Source organism: Dendrobates tinctorius, unplaced genomic scaffold, assembly GCF_039654945.1.
Source record: "Dendrobates tinctorius isolate UK_male_01 unplaced genomic scaffold, ASM3965494v1 ptg000107l, whole genome shotgun sequence".
Lineage (NCBI taxonomy): Eukaryota > Metazoa > Chordata > Amphibia > Anura > Dendrobatidae > Dendrobates > Dendrobates tinctorius.
In genome coordinates this window covers 30,526,371-30,546,731 of record NW_027361775.1, presented here as the reverse complement: position 1 = coordinate 30,546,731, position 20,361 = coordinate 30,526,371, and the positions used below count along the sequence as shown (strand labels likewise).

At 45.6% G+C, this 20,361-nt stretch overlaps 1 protein-coding gene across 2 annotated transcripts in view; it reads right to left on the bottom strand.

Annotated features, from left to right (window-relative positions):
• Positions 1-20,361, bottom strand: part of DIS3L2 (DIS3 like 3'-5' exoribonuclease 2) — a 663,234-nt gene that overhangs the window by 547,522 nt on the left and 95,351 nt on the right. The gene's annotated exons all lie outside the window — the stretch shown is intronic.

Here is a 20,361-nt window from a genome sequence, read left to right as displayed (position 1 = left end):
TGAGAAAAATCTGTCAACTTCTGCTGCAGATTTTCACTGTGCATGTCACACTTTACAAAGGATGCCATCTGCGGTACAGCGTCAGCATTTCCGAAGTGAAACACTTTGCCCCTAGAGAACATGTTTGCGGTGTCTTTGTCCGCTAGGCATAATCTAAAATATAAATAAAATATCCAGGGAGTACAGCAATGCAGCAGTTTTTTTCAGGACACAGCACAATTTAGCCATTATCACAAGTAGGAGGAAAGCATTAGACCTCCAGAAAATGTTTGACACCCAGCCGGAGTTGGCAGAGAGAGAAACCTGCTAATAGATTGGCTTGCATGCTGTAACTTTAAACGTGGCACCTGCTGAGTGACCAGATAAACTGGGGGTAGCAACACAGATATTACCTCTAAGGAAGAACTAGTGAAATTCTACACCCAGGAATCTCAAGGGCAACTGTACAACATTTAGTGAAATTTTAAGAAAACCACAGATAAGAGAAGTATGAGCCCTATATAATAAGCAAGAACAGTCTGGGAAACTACATTACTAGATGACAACATTTTGGAGAAGCATTGTAATAGAAGGAAATCCGATCAGGAGGATGAGGGATTAGGATTTCTGGATGATATACGAGGTACGATACACAAGGGTGGATTTATGCAGCAACATCCTTGCTCAAGAGCTCTTGCCTCATCTTTTCTTACTGCGCACTTGGCTACATAGTGGAATAAATTAAGAATTTTAAGACAGGCAAAGTGGAACCCCTGAAAAAGCCTTTTACGTCTAAGCAGGGACAATAACCATGCAATGAAAATTAATACAGCCATGACCAGAGACCACATTTGTGGATCTTGGGCAACAAGACAATTCAATGAGACTTAAGATAAGGGCTTTTTAGTCAGATTCTAGGAAAATGAAAAAAAAAAAAAAAAAAAAAAAGTATGGCGCTTGTATGTCCCTTTGAAGGAAATCATTGCTTGTCCCTGCCTTTCCTTTGTCCCCGGAAGGTGTGGTGGCCCAATCTTATCTAGTGTGGATGGGGAACAGCCCATGGGAAATAACAAAACACATGATTGATTTAAAATGACATATCAGCGGGGCTCCAGAGAAGATGTGTGCACTCACCATTCCTCAACATCACATATCCTGGCAGGAAGTATTAGCAAGCATTTGTGACAAGATAAAAAAAATGGAAAGAATAGAGTGAAATAAGTTGCTCTAAGTTCCAAGTATTAATTTTAATTTTTAGTGCGTAAATCTTTCTGGTAATACAGACTGGTGTTATTAACAAGGGAAAACAATGATATAAATAATAACACTGATAATTATATTACCACCATCACGCTGAAGACAGTTTTTACCTTCCTGACCAGGCCAAATTTCTCAAATCTGATATGCATCCCTTTATGGGTTAACAACTTAGGAGGTATTCCAATACATTCAGAACTCTGAGTTTAAAGTTCATATTAACATTAGGTCAATATGAATTGCATTGTTAAAAATCAGAAATTTGCCAAAAATTTAGAACGTGCGATTTTCAAACCGTTTTAACCTCTTCACGACATTCGTCATACATGTACAGCGCAAGTAAGAACAGTGCGTATAAAGCGGGCTCAAGGGGTGAGCCCACCTCATACCCGGCTGATCATGACTGTATATTATAGACCAGAACTGCCTCTAACAAATGCAGGGGAGCGGAGCTCCAACCACGATTTTTAACCTGTTTAATCCTACTGTCAAACTGAGAGCAACTTTTTAACACTCGCCGGCAAGGGTGCACGTCATTACATACGTCCATTGGCGCACCCGTGATGTGCGCACAAGTCGCTATGACAGCCGGGGGAGGTATGTTGTTGACCCCCATGCCTGATTATGGAGCTCCTTTGAAGCCTTTGGTTGAGCTTAAAAGGAGACAGTTATTTACAGTGCCTACAAGTAGTATTCAACCACCTGCAGATTTAGCAGGTTTACACATTCGGAATTAACTTGGCATTGTGACATTTGGACTGTAGATCAGCCTGGAAGTGTGAAATGCACTGCAGCAAAAATGAATGTTATTTCTTTGTTTAATTTTTTTTTAAATTGTGAAAAGTTTATTCAGAGGGTCATTTATTATTCAACCCCTCAAACCACCAGAATTCTGTTTGGTTCCCCTAAAGTATTAAGAAGTATTTCAGGCACAAAGAACAATGAGCTTCACATGTTTGGATTAATTATCTCTTTTTCCAGCCTTTTCTGACTATTTAAGACCCTCCCCAAACTTGTGAACAGCACTCATACATGGTCAACATGGGAAAGACAAAGGAGCATTCCAAGGCCATCAAGAGACAAGATCGTGGAGGGTCACAAGGCTGGCAAGGGGTACAAAACCCTTTCCAAGGAGTTGGGCCTACCTGTCTCCACTGTTGGGAGCATCATCCGCAAGTGGAAGGCTTATGGAACTACTGTTAGCCTTCCACGGCCTGGACCGCCTTTGAAAGTTTCCTCCCGAGCCGAGGCCAGGCTTGTCCGAAGAGTCAAGGCTAACCCAAGGACAACAAGGAAGGAGCTCCGGGAAGATCTCATGGCAGTGGGGACATTGGTTTCAGTCAATACCATAAGTAACGTACTCCACCGCAATGGTCTCCGTTCCAGACGAGCCCGTAAGGTACCTTTACTTTCAAAGCGTCATGTCAAGGCTCGTCTACAGTTTGCTCATGATCACTTGGAGGACTCTGAGACAGACTGGTTCAAGGTTCTCTGGTCTGATGAGACCAAGATCGAGATCTTTGGTGCCAACCACACACGTGACGTTTGGAGACTGGATGGCACTGCATACGACCCCAAGAATACCATCCCTACAGTCAAGCATGGTGGTGGCAGCATCATACTGTGGGGCTGTTTCTCAGCCAAGGGGCCTGCCCATCTGGTCCGCATCCATGGGAAGATGGATAGCACGGCCTACCTGGAGATTTTGGCCAAGAACCTCCGCTCCTCCATCAAGGATCTTAAGATGGGTCGTCATTTCATCTTTCAACAAGACAACGACCCAAAGCACACAGCCAAGAAAACCAAGGCCTGGTTCAAGAGGCAAAAAATCAAGGTGTTGGAGTGGCCTAGTCAGTCTCCTGACCTTAACCCAATTGAAAACTTGTGGAAGGAGCTCAAGATTAAAGTCCACATGAGACACCCAAAGAACCTAGATAACTTGGAGAAGGTCTGCATGGAGGAGTGAGCCAAGATAACTCCAGAGACCTGTGCCGGCCTGATCAGGTCTTATAAAAGATGATTAGCTGTAATTGCAAACAAGGGTTATTCCACAAAATATTAAACCTAGGGGTTGAATAATAATTGACCCACACTTGTATGTTTAAAATTTATTAAAATTTAACTGAGCAACATAACTTTTTGGTTTGTAAGATTTATGCATCTGTTAATAAATCCTGCTCTTGTGTGAAGTTTGAAGGCTCTAACTTATTTGCATCTTATCAAACCTGCTAAATCTGCAGGGGGTTGAATACTACTTGTAGGCACTGTATGCTATATGCCTCAAAGCTGTTGCATCGCTGTATATATCACAAGAAATCAGACCATCACCGCTTCAAAACCCCTAAGGGGGCTAACTATTTATTACACAAAAAAAAAAAAAAAAAAGACGGATTACTTACCGGTAATACTCTTTTGTAGAGCCACGACAGCACCCACTGAGAGAGGGGATCCGCCCCCAGGAACAGGAAACCTACAGAGAGATAAAAGGGGCGGTCCCCCTCGCTCCCTCAGTTGGATTACAGAGAACAAGAGGAACCGCCACACATGCTTTAGTCAATTTGCTCAGTAAGCGATTCTAGCATATATTTATATACAGCTTCTATCCTTCACCCCCCAGAGTGAACCACATGTACATATATCAAGGGAGGGAAGTGAGCGGGTGCTGTCGTGGCTCTACAAAAGAGTATTACCGTTAAGTAATCCGTTTTTTTCTCTTCGCCACGACAGCACCCACAGAGATTTTCAGAGATAATCACCTGGGAGGGCCCACCGTGTTAAGGACAGATCTACCAAAGGCCAAGTCATCGGAAGAAGACAAATGTAGCCTGTAGTGATTATAAAAGGCAGAAGGAGAAGACCAGGTTGCGGCCTTACCTGCTTTGCTCAACTGTTACTCTTACCCACCTCTAGGGAAACAGACCAATATTAGCTCAATTAGGACTTCCGTCCTTTTGGCCCAGGAAGAAGATATGGCTCCTGCAGAATGTGCCCTCACGCCCTGTGGCGGGCCTTCTCCTTTTTTTGCCTAATATGCCAATGCGTTTCTTATCCACACTTCTTGTTACCCTGGAAAGAGACAAAAAGACAAAAAGAGCCCTGCTCTGCCTCCAGGGTCTAGAGTTATCTATATAGACTAAGATGGCCCCCTTTACGTCTAGGCCATGCTATCTTTCCTTCTCTGGTGTTGCCGGGCTATCATAAAAAAAAAGAGGGAAGGTAGATTTTTTGGATCTATGGAATTTAGCAGCCTTCTTAGGGAGGTAGGACGGTCCATCTTTGACACTATTCTGCCCTGAAATATTGTCAGGATGGAGGATCTATTGACAGGGTCTGGAGATCATGCATCCTCCTTGCGGATACTAGAGCTGCCAATATGGCGGCTTTCAATGAAACGCACTTTATTGAGGTAAAGTGTATGGGCCCGAATGGTCCCTGTGTGAAAGCATCTAGGACTAAGCTAAGGTCCCCAAGGCGGTCCTTGAAGAATGTGAACCGGGTTTGCTTGCTGGCAAGCAAAGATCGAGCTACCCCTTTGTTGCCCACACGTTATAATTATAGTTGGCCTCCAGAGCCGAAACTCGGAATTTTTGGGGTGTTACCTGCAAGTCCGAACTCACGCCCCTCCTGCCGGAACTCTAATATGGCAAGGAAAAAGACCCTCCCCGGAAAGGTCTGCTGAATGGAAAGTTTAAAGTTTTTCCTCCAAGAGGGTGCCAAATAAGTCATCTGCTTAGCTTCAGTAACTGCCCCTTAAATTACATGCCGTGAGGCGTAGACCTTTGACCTGAGGGTGTAACAGGGTCTTTGTGAGCGCAGGTCCCGATCCAGAGGGAGAACCCATGACATGACTCTCAGCCATGAAACCCACGGCTTTTTAGCCCAACCGGCTATTAAGATGACTCTCACTCCTTATTACCTCATCATCCTGGTAACAGCTGGCGACCATAACATCGGAGGGTCTGGTGAACCATCCAAGGGTTTAGAAGGGCGTCGAGTACATGCCCTGTACAGTGGAGCGAACCTTTCGACCTGTCTATTGTAGCGAACAGATCTATCTCCGGCATGCCCCATATAGCCGCTATCATCTTGAAGATGCCCCGGCTGAGCACCCATTCCTCTTGATGCCGGGTAGGGTGGCTGAGGAGGTGTGCTCCGGAATTGTCCACTCCACTGACATGGAGAGCACCAGGAACAGGCTCTGAAGTTATTACCCTGATAAAAACGGGTCAATAGGAACAACAGGTATGTTTTGGCTCTCTACAGGATTCTCTCTGCGGTAGATATCAGAGTTCTTGACCGTATTCCTCCTCATACTATGCAGGTACCATATCATACCATGAAGCATCCTGAAGTGATATGAGGTCCTATAAAGTACCATGAGGCACCATTAAGTACTCTGAAGCACCATGAAGCACCATGAAGCACCATGAAGCACCATGAAGTACCATGACGTAACATGAAGCACTATGAAGTACCAAGTACCGTGAAGTACCATGAAGTACTCTGAAGCAATGTGGAGTACCTTGAGGTACCATGAAGTACCATGAAGCACTATGAAGTACCATGAAGCACTATGAAGTACCATAAATTACCATGAAGCACTATGAAGTACCCTGAAGTACTTTGAAGCAATGTGGAGTACCTTGAGGTACCATGAAGTACTCTGAAGCACTGTGAAGTACCATTAAGTACCATGAAGTACTAATAAGCATTATGAAGCCCTATGAAGTACCATGAAGCACTATGAAGTACTATGAAGTACTGTGAAGGTACTATAAAGTACCATGAAGTAATATGAAGCACTATGATGCAATCTGAAGTACTATGGAGCAATACCAAGTATGAGGCAGTACTATGAAGTACCATGAAGCAATATATATTATGAACCACAAAGGATGTACAATGCAGCACTATTCAGTACTATTATGCCATCTGAAGTACTATGATGCAATACTAAATATGATGAAGCACTATGAAGTACCCTGGCATACCATGCAGCAATATTATGCGCTATGACATACTATGATGTACTATGGCGCAACAAGTACCACCACAAGGTACTATGACACACCTATGACCTATCATGAAGTACCATGAAGCAGTCTGATGAGCTATGGCACACTATGATGCAACTAGAAGTACTATGAAGTACTGCAACATATCACGAAGTACCACAAAGCAAATATGACGTACCATGAATTATATCATTGGCTGCGTGTGCATCACTATTTGCGGTTTTTCTCTTATTTTTTTCTTTTTTTTTATTCATCTTTGGCGCATGTTTGCAGCGGGCCGTAATATTTGGTAGTTTATACAGTGGTGTCCACCTCTCACTGCATATCTTTCGTACTATGAAGCACCATGCAGTACCCTGAAGTACTATGAATTACCATGAAGTATTCTATGATGCAGTACGATTCATAGAGCCGCTATGACGTAATACGATACATCCAGACTCTATTATACCATATGATATACATAGGCCCCATGGGGTACACAAAGACTTACGGCCCCGCTTGAAGGTGCTAAACAAGAGACCAGGCCCACAGTTACACTCAAGGGGGCACCTCTCAGAGTTCCAGATAACCCCCACTCTGAATGGTACATCTCAATTGTCAGAGTGACCTCCCCCGAAGGAGCCAATTAACGAGCTGCAGCTGGCAATCTTCACAGAGACAATGCGCTGCTGAAGTCCCCCATAAGGCTCTCAGCACATGAAATTGTGTGTGCCTCTTGGACTGCTACCAGTATGCTGCTGTTTACCAGGATCTATGACTGGTATTCCATTCTGGTACTTGCCTGGCTTCCAGCTACTTAGCTGCTGCCATCTAACGAGAGCAGTCAGACTGGAAAGGCTGCCGACCCTTCCTTTTTTTTTTTTTTTTCGGAGAGCAGGAGGAAGAATGAGCAAACTCCTGCACACTGCTTCATTAACCCCTGCCGGGTGCTGTAACCCCCAATTGCAAGCCGAGGGTCTAGCTATACTGAGCCTTCCCTCCAGGGAAGCAGGGTGAGGTGAGTGCACTTTTTTTTTTTTTTTTCCTTTTCACACATCAACCAGACTAGGGATCATCAGCTGGTCTCTCTCCCACTCTGGTATATGCCCGGCCTTCATTTGCTCAGCAGCCACCTAAAGAGAGCAGCCCCGCGTCTCCTTGATGATTAACACACGGTACCGGCTGTGGAAACTCAGCCTAAGATGTGGTCTGCTTCACCGTGTACCACCTCTTTCCGTGGAATCATTCTGTCTACCACTTTTATCCGTGGCTATACAAGGCCTTCAAGTGCCTGCAGACCCTCTGCGCAAATGCGCGCCTGTTACATTCCAGCCATATCGTGCTGCATCCGTGAGCGACGATGGCCTCACCTGGCCCCTGCCTCACGCTGTTATTATCAGCCGAGGGGGGAGTCATTCTGCCTCGGCTCTCCTCTGAGACTCAGGCCCACCATGCCAAGCCCCCCGGCTGCTGGCCTTCTGCGCCTCTCATACGCGCCATGTCGGCCAATCCCGGTCTACGCTGTTGGACCGGAGCTAGTTCTACTCCAGCCATATGCTGCATCACCATGCCAAGCCCCCGGCTGCTGGCCTTCTGCGCCGTGCTGCGCCTCTCATACGCGCCAGGTCGGCCTCTCCAGGTCTACGCTGTCAGACCGGAGCCAGTTCTACTCCAGCCATATGCTGCATCACCATGCCAAGCCCCCGGCTGCTGGCCTTCTGCGCCGTGCTGCACCTCTCATACGCGCCAGGTCGGCCTCTCCAGGTCTACGCTGTCAGACCGGAGCCAGTTCTACTCCAGCCATATGCTGCATCACCATGCCAAGCCCCCGGCTGCTGGCCTTCTGCGCCGTGCTGCACCTCTCATACGCGCCAGGTCGGCCTCTCCAGGTCTACGCTGTCAGACCGGAGCCAGTTCTACTCCAGCCATATGCTGCATCACCATGCCAAGCCCCCGGCTGCTGGCCTTCTGCGCCGTGCTGCGCCTCTCATACGCGCCAGGTCGGCCTCTCCAGGTCTACGCTGTCAGACCAGAGCCAGTTCTACTCCAGCCATATGCTGCATCACCATGCCAAGCCCCCGGCTGCTAGCCTTCTGCGCCGTGCTGCGCCTCTCATACGCGCCAGGTCGGCCTCTCCAGGTCTACGCTGTCAGACCGGAGCCAGTTCTACTCCAGCCATATGCTGCATCACCATGCCAAGCCCCCGGCTGCTGGCCTTTTGCGCCGTGCTGCTGTCGGACCGGACCATACCACTGACCATCGCCAGGAATCAGGTATGGAATCAGCGTTCAGCCTCTTACCGCAATCCGCATCATACCTGGGGATGCTGGTCTTTTGTTTTCATCTCAAGCACCTGTGGCACACCTTGCGTCCTGCACAAGCTCAGGGCATCATTCTCCACCCTGGCCTTGCTATCCCCAGTCTTCCTTTTGGGGAGGGGGGGGGGGGTCTTCATCCAGGTTCCCCGGACCCCTGACGCTGTGCCGCGCTTCGTAATGCGCAATCCCCTCCTAGGGATTTCCCAGGTGCTCCTCCACTGCACCTCCTGGTGAGCCAGGCACTCCTTGCCACGGCCTCACCCGCATTACCAGCAGAGGGGGGATTCCTATTTCGGATCTGCCCGTCGCTGCTTCCAGCTCTGGGGCCCCCGTTGCTCATATAATGCCGCGGGCGGCTACCAGGTCAGGAATCCTCTTCTCTGTGGGTTCCTTCCTAGGGACAGGAAACCAACTGAGGGAGCGAGGGGGACCGCCCCTTTTATCTCTCTGTAGCTTTCCTGTTCCTGGGGGCGGATCCCCTCTCTCAGTGGGTGCTGTCTTGGCGAAGAGAAAAATCACCATTTTGCCCCCTTAAAAATAGAAATGTCAAAAAAAAAAAAAAAGTGAAGTAGCCTTGTTTAGAAAAGTTCGATCAATGAAATTTTAAAAATAATTAGCTTTATAGGTAAACACCATAAACAAAAAAAATTCACCTTCCATAACAGGGTCTGTACCACAGGACTGGCGTATAGCAAATGTGGTGCCAATATTCAAAAAGGGGACAAAAACTGAACTTGGAGATTATAGGCCAGTAAGCTTAACCTCTACTGTGGGTAAAATCCTGGAGGGTTTTCTAAGAGATGCTATACTGGAGTATCTGAAGAAAAAGGACCTCATGACCCAATATCATCATGGGTTTACGAGGGACCATTCCTGTCAGACTAATCTGATAAGCCATTATGAAGAGGTAAGCTCCGGACTAGACCAAGGGAATGCAGTGGACGTGGTGTACATGGACTTTTCAAAAGCTTTTGATACAGTGCCACATAAAATGAGAACAATGGGGATAGGGGAGACTATGGGCCCCGTCACACATAGCGACTCACCAGCGATCCAGACAACGATATCAACGTGTCAGGATCACTGGTAAGTCGCTATGTGATCGCTGGTGAGCTGTCAAACAGACAGCTTCACCAGCTATCAGTACGGCGACACCGAGCGCGCGGCGTCGCTGTGTTCGTTAGTTACCAGCACGCTGATGCAGGAAGCTGGTAACTAACGTACACATCGAGTTTCTAAGGGACGCACGTCCCTTGGATACCCGATGTGTACGTTAGTTATCAGCTGATCGCTGGTCTCCCGCCTGTCACACGCACCGATGCATGCTGGCCAGCAGGAGACCAGCGACAAAAGAAATGTCCTGGGCTTTCCAACAGCGATCAGCAATACCGGCAGGGGGGCCAGTCGCTGATCACTGTCACACACAGCGATCTCGCTGGTGAGATCGCTGTTGTGTCACAAAACTTGTAACGCAGCAGCGATCTAGCTAGCGAGATTGCTATGTGTGACGGGGCCTTATGTCTAAGTGGCTTAAGAGCTGGCTCAGGGATAGGAAACAAAGGGTGGTTATTAATGGAGCACACTCGGACTGGGTCACGGTTAGCAGTGGGGTACCACAGGGGTCAGTTTTGGGCCCGCTTCTTTTTAACATATTAATGACCTTGTAGGGGGCATAGAGAGTGGAATTTCAATATTTGCAGAAGACACTAAACTCTGCAGGGTAATCAATACAGAGGAGGACAATTTTATATTACAGGAGGATTTATGTAAACTAGAAGCTTGGGCTGAAATGACAAATGAGCTTTAATGAGGATAAATGTAAGGTCATGCACTTGGGTAGAACAAACAAGATGTATAATTATGTGCTTAATTATGAAACACTGGGCAAAACTGTCACTGAAAAAGACCTGGGTGTATGGGTGGACGACAAACTCACATTTAGTGGCCAGTGTCAGGCAGCTGCTGCAAAGGCAAATAAAATAACGGGATGCATTAAAAGAGGCATAGATGCTCATGAGGAGAACATAATTTTACCTCTATTTAAGTCACTAGTGCGACCACTGTGTACAGTTCTGGTCTCCGGTGTATAAGAAAGACATAGCTGAACTGGAGCGGGTGCACAGAAGAGCGACCAAGTTTATTAGATTACTGGGGGGTCTGCAATACCAAGACAGGTTATTACACTTGGGGTTATTTAGTTTGGAAAATCGAAGGCTTAGGGGTGATCTTATTACAATGTATAAATACATGCGGTGACAATACAAAGACCTTTCTAATGATCTTTTTACTCTTAAACCGATGACGGGGACAAGGGGGCATCCTCTACGTCTGGAGGAAAGAAGGTTTAAGCATACTCACAGAAACTGATTCTTTACTGTAAGAGCAGTGAGACTATGGAACTCTCTGCCATATGATGTTGTAATGAGTGATTCACTACTAAAATTTAAGAAGGGACTGGATGCCTTTCTTGAAAAGTATAATATTACAGGGTATATACACTTGTTTCCTTAATATTGCGTTGATCCAGGGAGCTAGTCTGATTGCCGTATGTGGAGTCGGGAAGGAATTTTTTTCCCCAATGTGAAGCTTACTGTTTACCACATGGGTTTTTTTTTTGCCTTCCTCTGGATCAACATGTTAGGGCAATTTAGGATAGGATATGGGTTGAACTAGATGGATTTAAAGTCTTCCTTCAACCTTAATAACTATGTTACTATGTTACTTAGAATCCCCCCTCTGTTTTCGGAATGAATAGTGTCATTCTAACCTACAACTCATCCCACAAAAACAAGCCCCCATATGTCTACTCCAAAAAATAAAATGCATGGCTCTGAGAAGAATGGGGGTTGGGGGAATGGGGTTGAAGAAAAAACAGCAATTGGGGGGGGGGGGGTGAAGGACATAAAATTTGATCACACCGTGCAATAGTTATTACATTACATTGTATTTCTGTGTTACATTGGCATAATTTTTAAAACATCCTTTTATTTTGATACAATTTTGATACAATTTTGAGACTAATAGCAATGTTTCATCATAAATTCCAATTTTTCTTTTTATAAAGAACCATTTAACTTTTGATGCGACTTTAAAAAGCCTGTGTCAGAAAACCCAGACAAGACCCCATTTTATAAACTGCACCAATTAAAGAAATCAAAAACATAACGGAAGTTTAATGCTATAGATGCTTCACAGAAATTAATGTGAAGGAAAGAATGAATTACATTTTTTCTGTCACCCATGATAGCACCAGTGAGAGAGGATCCGCCCTTCGAGGACAGGAAACCTACAAGATAAGGGTGGCGCCCCTCCTGCCAGTGGTTTCCTGTCCTTGATGGGGGGAGCCTTCTTGGACGGCGGTAGAAACAATGATATTCCCAGATCTAGGTAGTCCAGTTAACAGCAGAGCACAGTCTCTGCTGTGGCACCAGGAGGCTGGAAGTGCAGGGGGGGGGGGGGGCCCCATGGTGTCTCGTCCGTCGTACGGACGTATATGTGGTGCCATTAACGCATGGGGTCTGGCAGCCACGAGCCCCAGATGTGCGATCACAGGGTGCAAGCCGGAAGTTGCGCCCTGATGACACACACCGGGTCCTTTCAGGGCGGGTACCGGAAGCTGAAAGAGCGCGCCGGCTGGCAGATCCCCTAGTATTTAAAGAAGGATCACCGGTAAGGTAGGGGCACATGTGTTTGCCATTATAGAGTCACAGCAGCCCTCTCTACAGCAACAGCATACAATGCAGTAGCAGTACTTGGAGCAGGAGCATCAGCGGCAACATCTCCAGCCTCGGCGCCAATTCCCAGCAAGGTCATAGCCATGTCTGGACATAAGTGGTCGCTCCAGCGGAGTACACAGGACAGGGACTCCAGGTCAAGTAGACAGCTCCAGCAGCATACAAGATTCCGCCATCTCCAAAGGAGAGATTTCAGATGACAGTCTGCCTCCAGTTGCGGTACCCCCTTTCTATTCTCCGAGTGGTGAGTGATCTATGCGTAAGTTCAGCCTGTTAATGAGGTGTTCTGTTTCTCTCCCTCTCCTTTCTCTTTGTCCTCTATGGATAGGAGGTCCCCAGAAAATGCTCCACAAATTCTAATAGAACCTGTCCGTTATGTGGCCAGGGGTTAGCCAAGACATGGCCAAAAAGATTAGTGTATATACTCTTGTATAAGCAGAGCTTTTCAGCACAATTTTTTGTGCTGAAAACACACCCACTTGGCTTATACACAAGTCAATTGTCCCAGAAAGCCGGCAGGGGGAGGGGGAGGGAAAGCGCAGCAGGTCACAGGGGCAGGAGCCGGCGGCTGTGGCTAAAGCCTGTGCCGCTGCTAAAGAGAAATTAATATTTATTTCTCTTGTAGAGCTCACAGTGACCGCTGCAGTCGCCAGCTTACCTTAATGAGCGGGGCCACATGAAAGCTCGGCACAAGAGCTGCTGAAAGCCAGAACCAACGAGATGCTGAGAAGGCACCGGGAAAAACAAGATGCAGGGCGCACAGGAGGGTGAGTAGCATTTTTTTTTGTAATAGGAAGCATGCATACCAGAACAGCGACAGGGGGAGCCACACATACCAGGACAGCGACGGGGGAGCCACGCATACCAGGACAGGAACAAGGGGACAATGCATACCTGGCTTACACTAGAGCCAATAATACTGCTGTATGAGACAGGAAGTGCAGGCAAGAAGCAGGACAGATCGCTGCAGCTCCACTGCCATTTTCTCTTGCAGGACCTCTCCCTGCCAACCACACATGAGGGCAATCTGGCCAGACACCCCCCCCCCCCCCCCCCAAAGCCTCAAACAGGTCAGATTACCCTCATTATTAGCCCCCTGCAGGCCCCCCCCCCCCCCCCCCTCCGGGCCCTGCGGTATTTCTGCCCCTGATTTTTACTACATGTTGTTCCCGTTCCTTTTATCGACATCAATAAGAAAATGTATCAATAAGGTACCTGTATGTTTATTTGGGATACAGCCTGCGTTTCATCAGTTCTGTGGTTCCTGTACGCTCAGCAGCCTGACAATGGCTGGTAACAACTCCCAGCATCTCCTTACCCTTGTTAAGGATATACTGGGAATTTTAAGTTCATGCAAAAATTATATATGGGGCTGCCATGACATTACAATTGATAGCTGAACTTGGTGCTGTATATATTCACCAACCGCAGTTCTGGGGCTACATTCACATACTGACAGTGATTCTGATGTTGCACTCATGTGCTAATGGTGGATCTGATCTTGCACACATAGCAATCCAGAACATGCTTCATGGTCATGTTAAGACTTAAAAATTCTCAATACTTCGAAACTTGAGATTATGATGAGAATTTAGAGAGTTTCTGTCCCAAAAAGTCAATTTAAATTAGCATATGTTCACACTGATTTTTTTGGAGAAACTAAGAATAAACACTAATTCCTCCTCGAAATACTCAAAACTTGATTCTGCTGATGTATTAATGTACTGATAGTGGTTTTGGTGATGCATTCATGCACGTAGTCTTACATTATTGGGGGGGTTCTTAGGTTTGATTAAGTATGGCAATGTAGACTTTGGACCAAAAATAACAAGAAAATGTTGCACATCTCTGGTATAGGCAATGATCTGTACTCTATACATACTCCTCTAGTTGTACAGACGTGATAGTGCTGCGGCTAACCACTGACCACAGAAATACGTAGGTTAGTGCTGTGAGTAGTGACTACTAGAATAAAAACGAATTTAAAAAACACCATTAACCCTTTAACAGCCAATTGAGAATATAACCTGCTACTTTACATAAGGATGGCTGGTTTTACTACAGATACCTACCATAGAATACTCAAATACTATTACCAAAGAGCAGCAAACTTCATAGAGAAAAATGGAAACAAAAAGAATACACTCAGATGAGGAACAAGGGCAATGCTATGACTACAAGAAATCATTGCAAGACTTCCGAGCAAAATAAGTTCTATAGTTCTCTACAGAATGCTCATTGATAGAAGGCCATTGTGTTCCCGCCTTTCATGCAATGCCAGGTATTGTGCTATGCTAACATTAGCAGTTAAACGTTTATGAATTCTCTTGTTCGGTCCCTTCAAGTAGAACACAGGACAATGTACTGTGAAGTAAATAAGGACAAACTGTATAGCTTTAATGGTTTGTAGCTCCTGCCCAACATTTCTAAAACCCTGGGTACTTAATCCTTTACTGAAGTACTGATTTTACCAGGTCATCAGTCGATCCAAAATTATATACAGTTTTCGTTAGTTTTTCAGCTATTTTAGGATTTGTAAGATCCAGTGATATTCAAAATTATAACTTAATACTACTGAGAAAAAGCTCAATCCTCGTAGCAGCATTTATTTCTATAGACACAAAGGCACTGGGAGCCCTGCACATTAAATTCCTAACAAAAACATGAAGATATCAATTTTAAAAATTAAAAAAGAAAAAGGATTAAGGCTATGTGCACACGTGCGGAATTGCTAAGGAGATTTCTGCAACCACCCTGCCGGGGGAAATTCGCATGCGGAATTCCTACAAAAAACTAGCATTTTGCAAGCGTAATTCGCTTGCAGAATGCTAGCATTTCCCAAGCGATCTGAAGCATCGCTTTGAAAACTGATTGATAGGTTGGTCACACTTGTCAAGCATAGTGCTTGACAAGTGTGACCAACTTTTTACTGCAGTATTTAGGCTGCCTATGCAGCATCAGTAGTAAAATATAGGATGTTAAAAAAAAAAAAATTAAAAAAAATAAAAAATAGTGTTAGTCTCACCTTCCGACGGCCCCCGATCTGCTCTGCGGCACTCCCGGCATCTTCCGATCTCCATTATGCCTTGCGTGAAGGACCTGCGATCACATCACGCTCGCGAGAGCGCGACATCGCGGTCATTCGCGCAAAGCATTCCTGGGACAGTTAGATGCAGGGAGCGTGGAGAGAGATGGGAAGGAGATCGGGGGCCGTCAGAAGGTGAGAACAATAATATTTTTTATTTTTATTATATTTTTTACAGGATTATGGTACCCAGGGCCTGGAGGACAGTCTCTCCTCCTCCAGACCCTGGGTGCCATCCACACATGAAGCGCTCACTTCACGCATGGTGGGCATAGCCACATGCGAAAAATGAGCGTTTCAATGCAATCCTATGGGTGCGGAATCCCCGCGATTCCGCAAAAAGAATGAGCATGCTGCGGATTTTTCCGCTATGCGATTCCGCAGCGGAAAAATCCGCAGCATTAGCACAGCATTGCGGAATCCCATAGGATTGCATGGGATGCGTTTTCGCAGCGATTCCGCGCGTAACAATTGCTGCAAAAATCCAAAACACTACGTGTGAACACAGCCTGATAGTCAGCTCAAAACAGTGTTTGAGTTTTCATTTACTAACTTTAATGTTTACAGAATCAACCGAAATTTGCTCAGAGTTATCTTCTGTTAATCACTGAACTAATATTTATAACACCTTTATTTCTGATAACTCCATGCCACACAGATTTAACCCCTTAGCGACAGAGCCAGTTTGCAGCTTAATGACCAGGCCAATTTTTACAATTCTGACCACTGTCCCTTTATGAGGTTATAACTCTGGAACGCTTTAATGGATCCCGCTGATTCTAAGACTGTTTTTTCGTGACATATTGTACTTCATATTAGTGGTAAAATTTCTTCGATAAGTCTTGTGTTTATTTATGAAAAAAATGGAAATATGGCGAAAATTTTGCAATTTTAAAACTTTAAATTTTTATGCCCTCAAATCAGAGAGATGTGTCACACAAATTTCTTAATAAATAACATTTCCCACATGTCTACTTTACATCAGCACAATTTTGGAAGCAAAATTTTTTTTTTGTTAGGAAGTTATAAGGGTTAAAAGTTGACCAGCGATTTCTCATTTTTACAACAAAATTTACAAAACCATTTTTTTTTAGGGACCACATCATATTTAAAGTCATTTTGAGGGGTGTACATGACAGAAAATACCCAAAAGTGGCACCATTCTAAACACTAGACCCCTCAAGGTGCTCAAAACCACATTCAAGAAGTTTATTAACCCTTTAAGTGCTTCACAGGAACTAAAGCAATGTGGAAGTAAAAAATTAATATTAAAATTTTTTTTGCAAAAAATTTACTTCAGAACCAATTTTTTTTTATTTTCACAAGTGTTAAAAGAGAAAATCAACCACAAAATTTGTTGTACAATTTCTCCTGAATACGCCGATACCCTATATGTGGGGGTAAACCACTATTTCAGCACACGGCAGAGCTCGCAAGGGATGGAGCGCCGTTTGACTTTTTCAACGCAGAATTGGCTGGAATTGAGATCGGATGCCATGTTGCGTTCGGAGAGCCCTTAATGTGCCTAAACAGTGGAAACCTCCAACAAGCGACCCCATTTTGGAAACTAGACCCATTAAGGAACTTATCTAGATGTGTGGTGAGCACTTTGAACCCCCAAGGGCTTCACAGAAGTTTATAACGTAGAGCCGTGAAAATAAGAAATCTACTTTTTTCCACAAAGATGATCTTTTCGCCCCCAAATTTTTATTTTTTACAAGGGTAACAGGAGAAATCATACCCGCACAGTTGTTGTGCGATTTGTCCTGAGTACGCCGATACCCCATATGTGGGGGGGAACCACTGTTTGGGCGCATGGGAGAGCTCGGAAGGGAAGGAGTGCCATTTTGGAATGCAGACTTTGATGGAATGGTCTGCGGGCATCATGTTGCGCTTGCAGAGCCCCTGATGGGCCTAAACAGTGGAAACCCCCCCACAAGTGACCCCATTTTGGAAATTAGACCCCCTAATGAACTTATCTAGATGTGTGGTGAGCACTTTGAACCCCCAAGCGCTTCACAAAAGTTTATAAACGCAGAGCCGTGAAAATAAAAAGTCTTTTTTTATTTCCACAAAAGTGATTTTTTAGACCCCCAAAGTTGGCAAATAGTGGAAACCCCTCAATTCTTGCTCCAACCCTAACCCCAACACACCCCTAACCCTAATCCCAACCCTAACCCTAACCCCAACCCTAATCCTAATTCTAACCCTAATCCCAACCCTAATCCCTAATCCTAATTCTAACCCTAGTCGTGACCCGAGCCCTAACCCTAGCACAACCCTAACCCTAGCCCAGCCCTAGCCCAACCCTAGCCCAGCCCTAGCCCAACCCTAGCCCAGCCCTAGCCCAACCCTAGCCCAGCCCTAGCCCAACCCTAGCCCAGCCCTAGCCCAACCCTAGCCCAACCCTAGCCCAACCCTAGCCCAGCCCTACCCTAGCCCAACCCTAGCCCAACCCTAGCCCAACCCTAGCCCAACCCTAACCCAACCCTAACCCTAGCCCAACCCTAACCCTAGCCCAACCCTAACCCTAACCCTAATGGAAAACTGAAAAAAAAAATAATTTTCTTGATTTCATTATATTGGCCTATATAATGGAGTGATAAACGGGGGGGTTATGTACTATTTTTTTATTTTGATCACTATGATCGTTTATCATAGTGATCAAAATAATGAATGGAATCTGCCAGCCGGAGCCGGCAGATTCCCGGCGGGCGCCCTGCGCATGCGCCCGCCATTTTCAAGATGGCGGCGCCCATCGGAGGATGCCGGCGGGACGTGGGACCACCGGGAGGGGACGGAGGGCCACGGAGAGGTACCAGGGGGGGGAATCGGGGACCCTATTTCTCTCTCCTCTGATGTGCGATCACATCAGAGGAGAGAGAAATTAAATGTAAAATCGCAGCTTTTTTTTTTTTGCGGTCGCCGTTATAGGGTTAATAACGGCAATCGCAAAAGCGGGGGTCGGTAAAAACCGACCGATTCATGTTCTCTGGGGTCTCGGCTACCCCTGGCAGCCGAGACCCCGGAGAAAATCCGACACTGGGGGGCGCTATTCACTTAAATCACAGCACCGTGAATTAACGGCGCTGTGGTTTTAGTACCCTTAATTACCGCCGTTAAAAGGCGTATCGGCGGTCGTTAAGGGGTTAAAGCAATTAACATATGACACCCACAAACAGATAATCCAGCCTAAAGGCCCAGTTATATATAATGATGTCCCAGCGATCCCACCAACGATCCGACATGGATGGGATTGCTGGGACATAGTTAGGGTGATCGCTGGTGAGCTGTCACAGACAGCCCCTCCAGCGATCAGGACCAGCGAGCAAGCTGGTATCCAATGTAAACATCGGGCTTCTAAGAGCCGCTCAGCTTAGAAACACGATGTTTACCTTGAAAACCAGCGTCACGCTGGTCTCCAACGTAAACAGCGGGTTTCTAAGAGCCGTGCTGCTCTTAGAAACCTGCTGTTTACGTTGGTTACCAGCGTAACATTGGTTTCCAAGGTAGACATCGGGTTTCTAAGCCGCGCGGCTCTTAGAAACCCAATGTTTACGTTGGATACCAGCATGCAGCATCGCTGATCGTTGGCTCCTGCTGCCACACGCTGCGATGCGTGCTGGCCAGCGATGAAAAAACTGCCCAGGACGATCCAGCACGATCAGCGTTAGCCGGCGGGGGGGGGGGGCGGTCGCTGCTGGATGTCACACAGTGAAATCGCTGGAGAGATCGCTGATGCGTCACAAAATCAGCGATCTCGCCAGCAAGATCTCTGTGTGTAACGGGCCTTAAGCAGACTGGACTACATTCCACAGTTCATTTGCATTATGTTTTATACTGAAAACTGAATTTTTTGATGTTACTCCACAAATTCTCAATCGGATTGAGGTCTGGGGATTGAGCTGGCCACTTCAAAATATCAATCTTGTTGGTCTGGAACCATGATGTTGCCTGCTTGCTGATGTGTTTGGATGTCATCGTCCTGCCCAAACACCATTTTAAGGGCATTTCATCTGCAGCTTAAGGCAACATGAGCTCTTCAAACTGGTCCACGGTGCTTGGTATGTGAAAAATGGGTTTAACTCCCTAGTATGAGAAACATTCCCAAACCATTATGCTTGAACCTCCATGTTTTAGAGTCTTCACTGCATACTGTGGCTTGAATTCTGTGTTCATGGGTAGTCTCACAAACTGTCTATTCATATTGGGTCTTACTCTTGCTATATTTCCATAGAATGTTGCGTCATTTCTCTTTAGGCCAGACAGTTTTCTTTGGCAAACTAACCTTTTCAACACATCTTTTTTCAGCAATGGCACTCTAGGGGGGTTCATGCAAATAGGTTGGCTTCATGTCGGCATCTTCTGATGGTTGCAGGACTCACAGGTAACTGAATATCTTCTTTGATCTCCCAGAGTTGATAATTGGATGCTTCTTTGCCATTTTTGTGATTCCGTGATCTATGCAAATGCTAGTATATTTTCATACCACGTGTTTCGGATTTTGTTTGCCATTTTAAATCACTGAAAATCTTTTTTAGCTCAGCAGCCAATTATGTTCTGCACTTTATATGTTTTCACCTTGCCAATCAGCTTCTCGTTGGGTACAATGTTTGGAAACGATCCATTTTATTCACTGAGCAAGAAATAAACTAGCAGGTAAAACATTTGCTGCCCTCCTTTAAATAAGGGCCGTAATTGACATCAGTTTCTTCACAGAATGAGTGACTTCACTAACTGAACAATGCATTAATGCTTGCCTCCTGTTCTTTTGATTCACACATAGTAGGGCTAACTTATATGTCTACTAGTGTCCGTGAGAATAAGATGATGTTGATACCAACTGTGCTATACAACAGCAGAAATCATGAGAGAAAGTGGCTCATAAGTTGAGGAAAAAAAGCATATTTCTCTAAGATGACCGACATTAGACAATGGATATACCCTGCAAGAAATCAGCAAGATGTAAAACAAAAAAACCTTGGATTGCT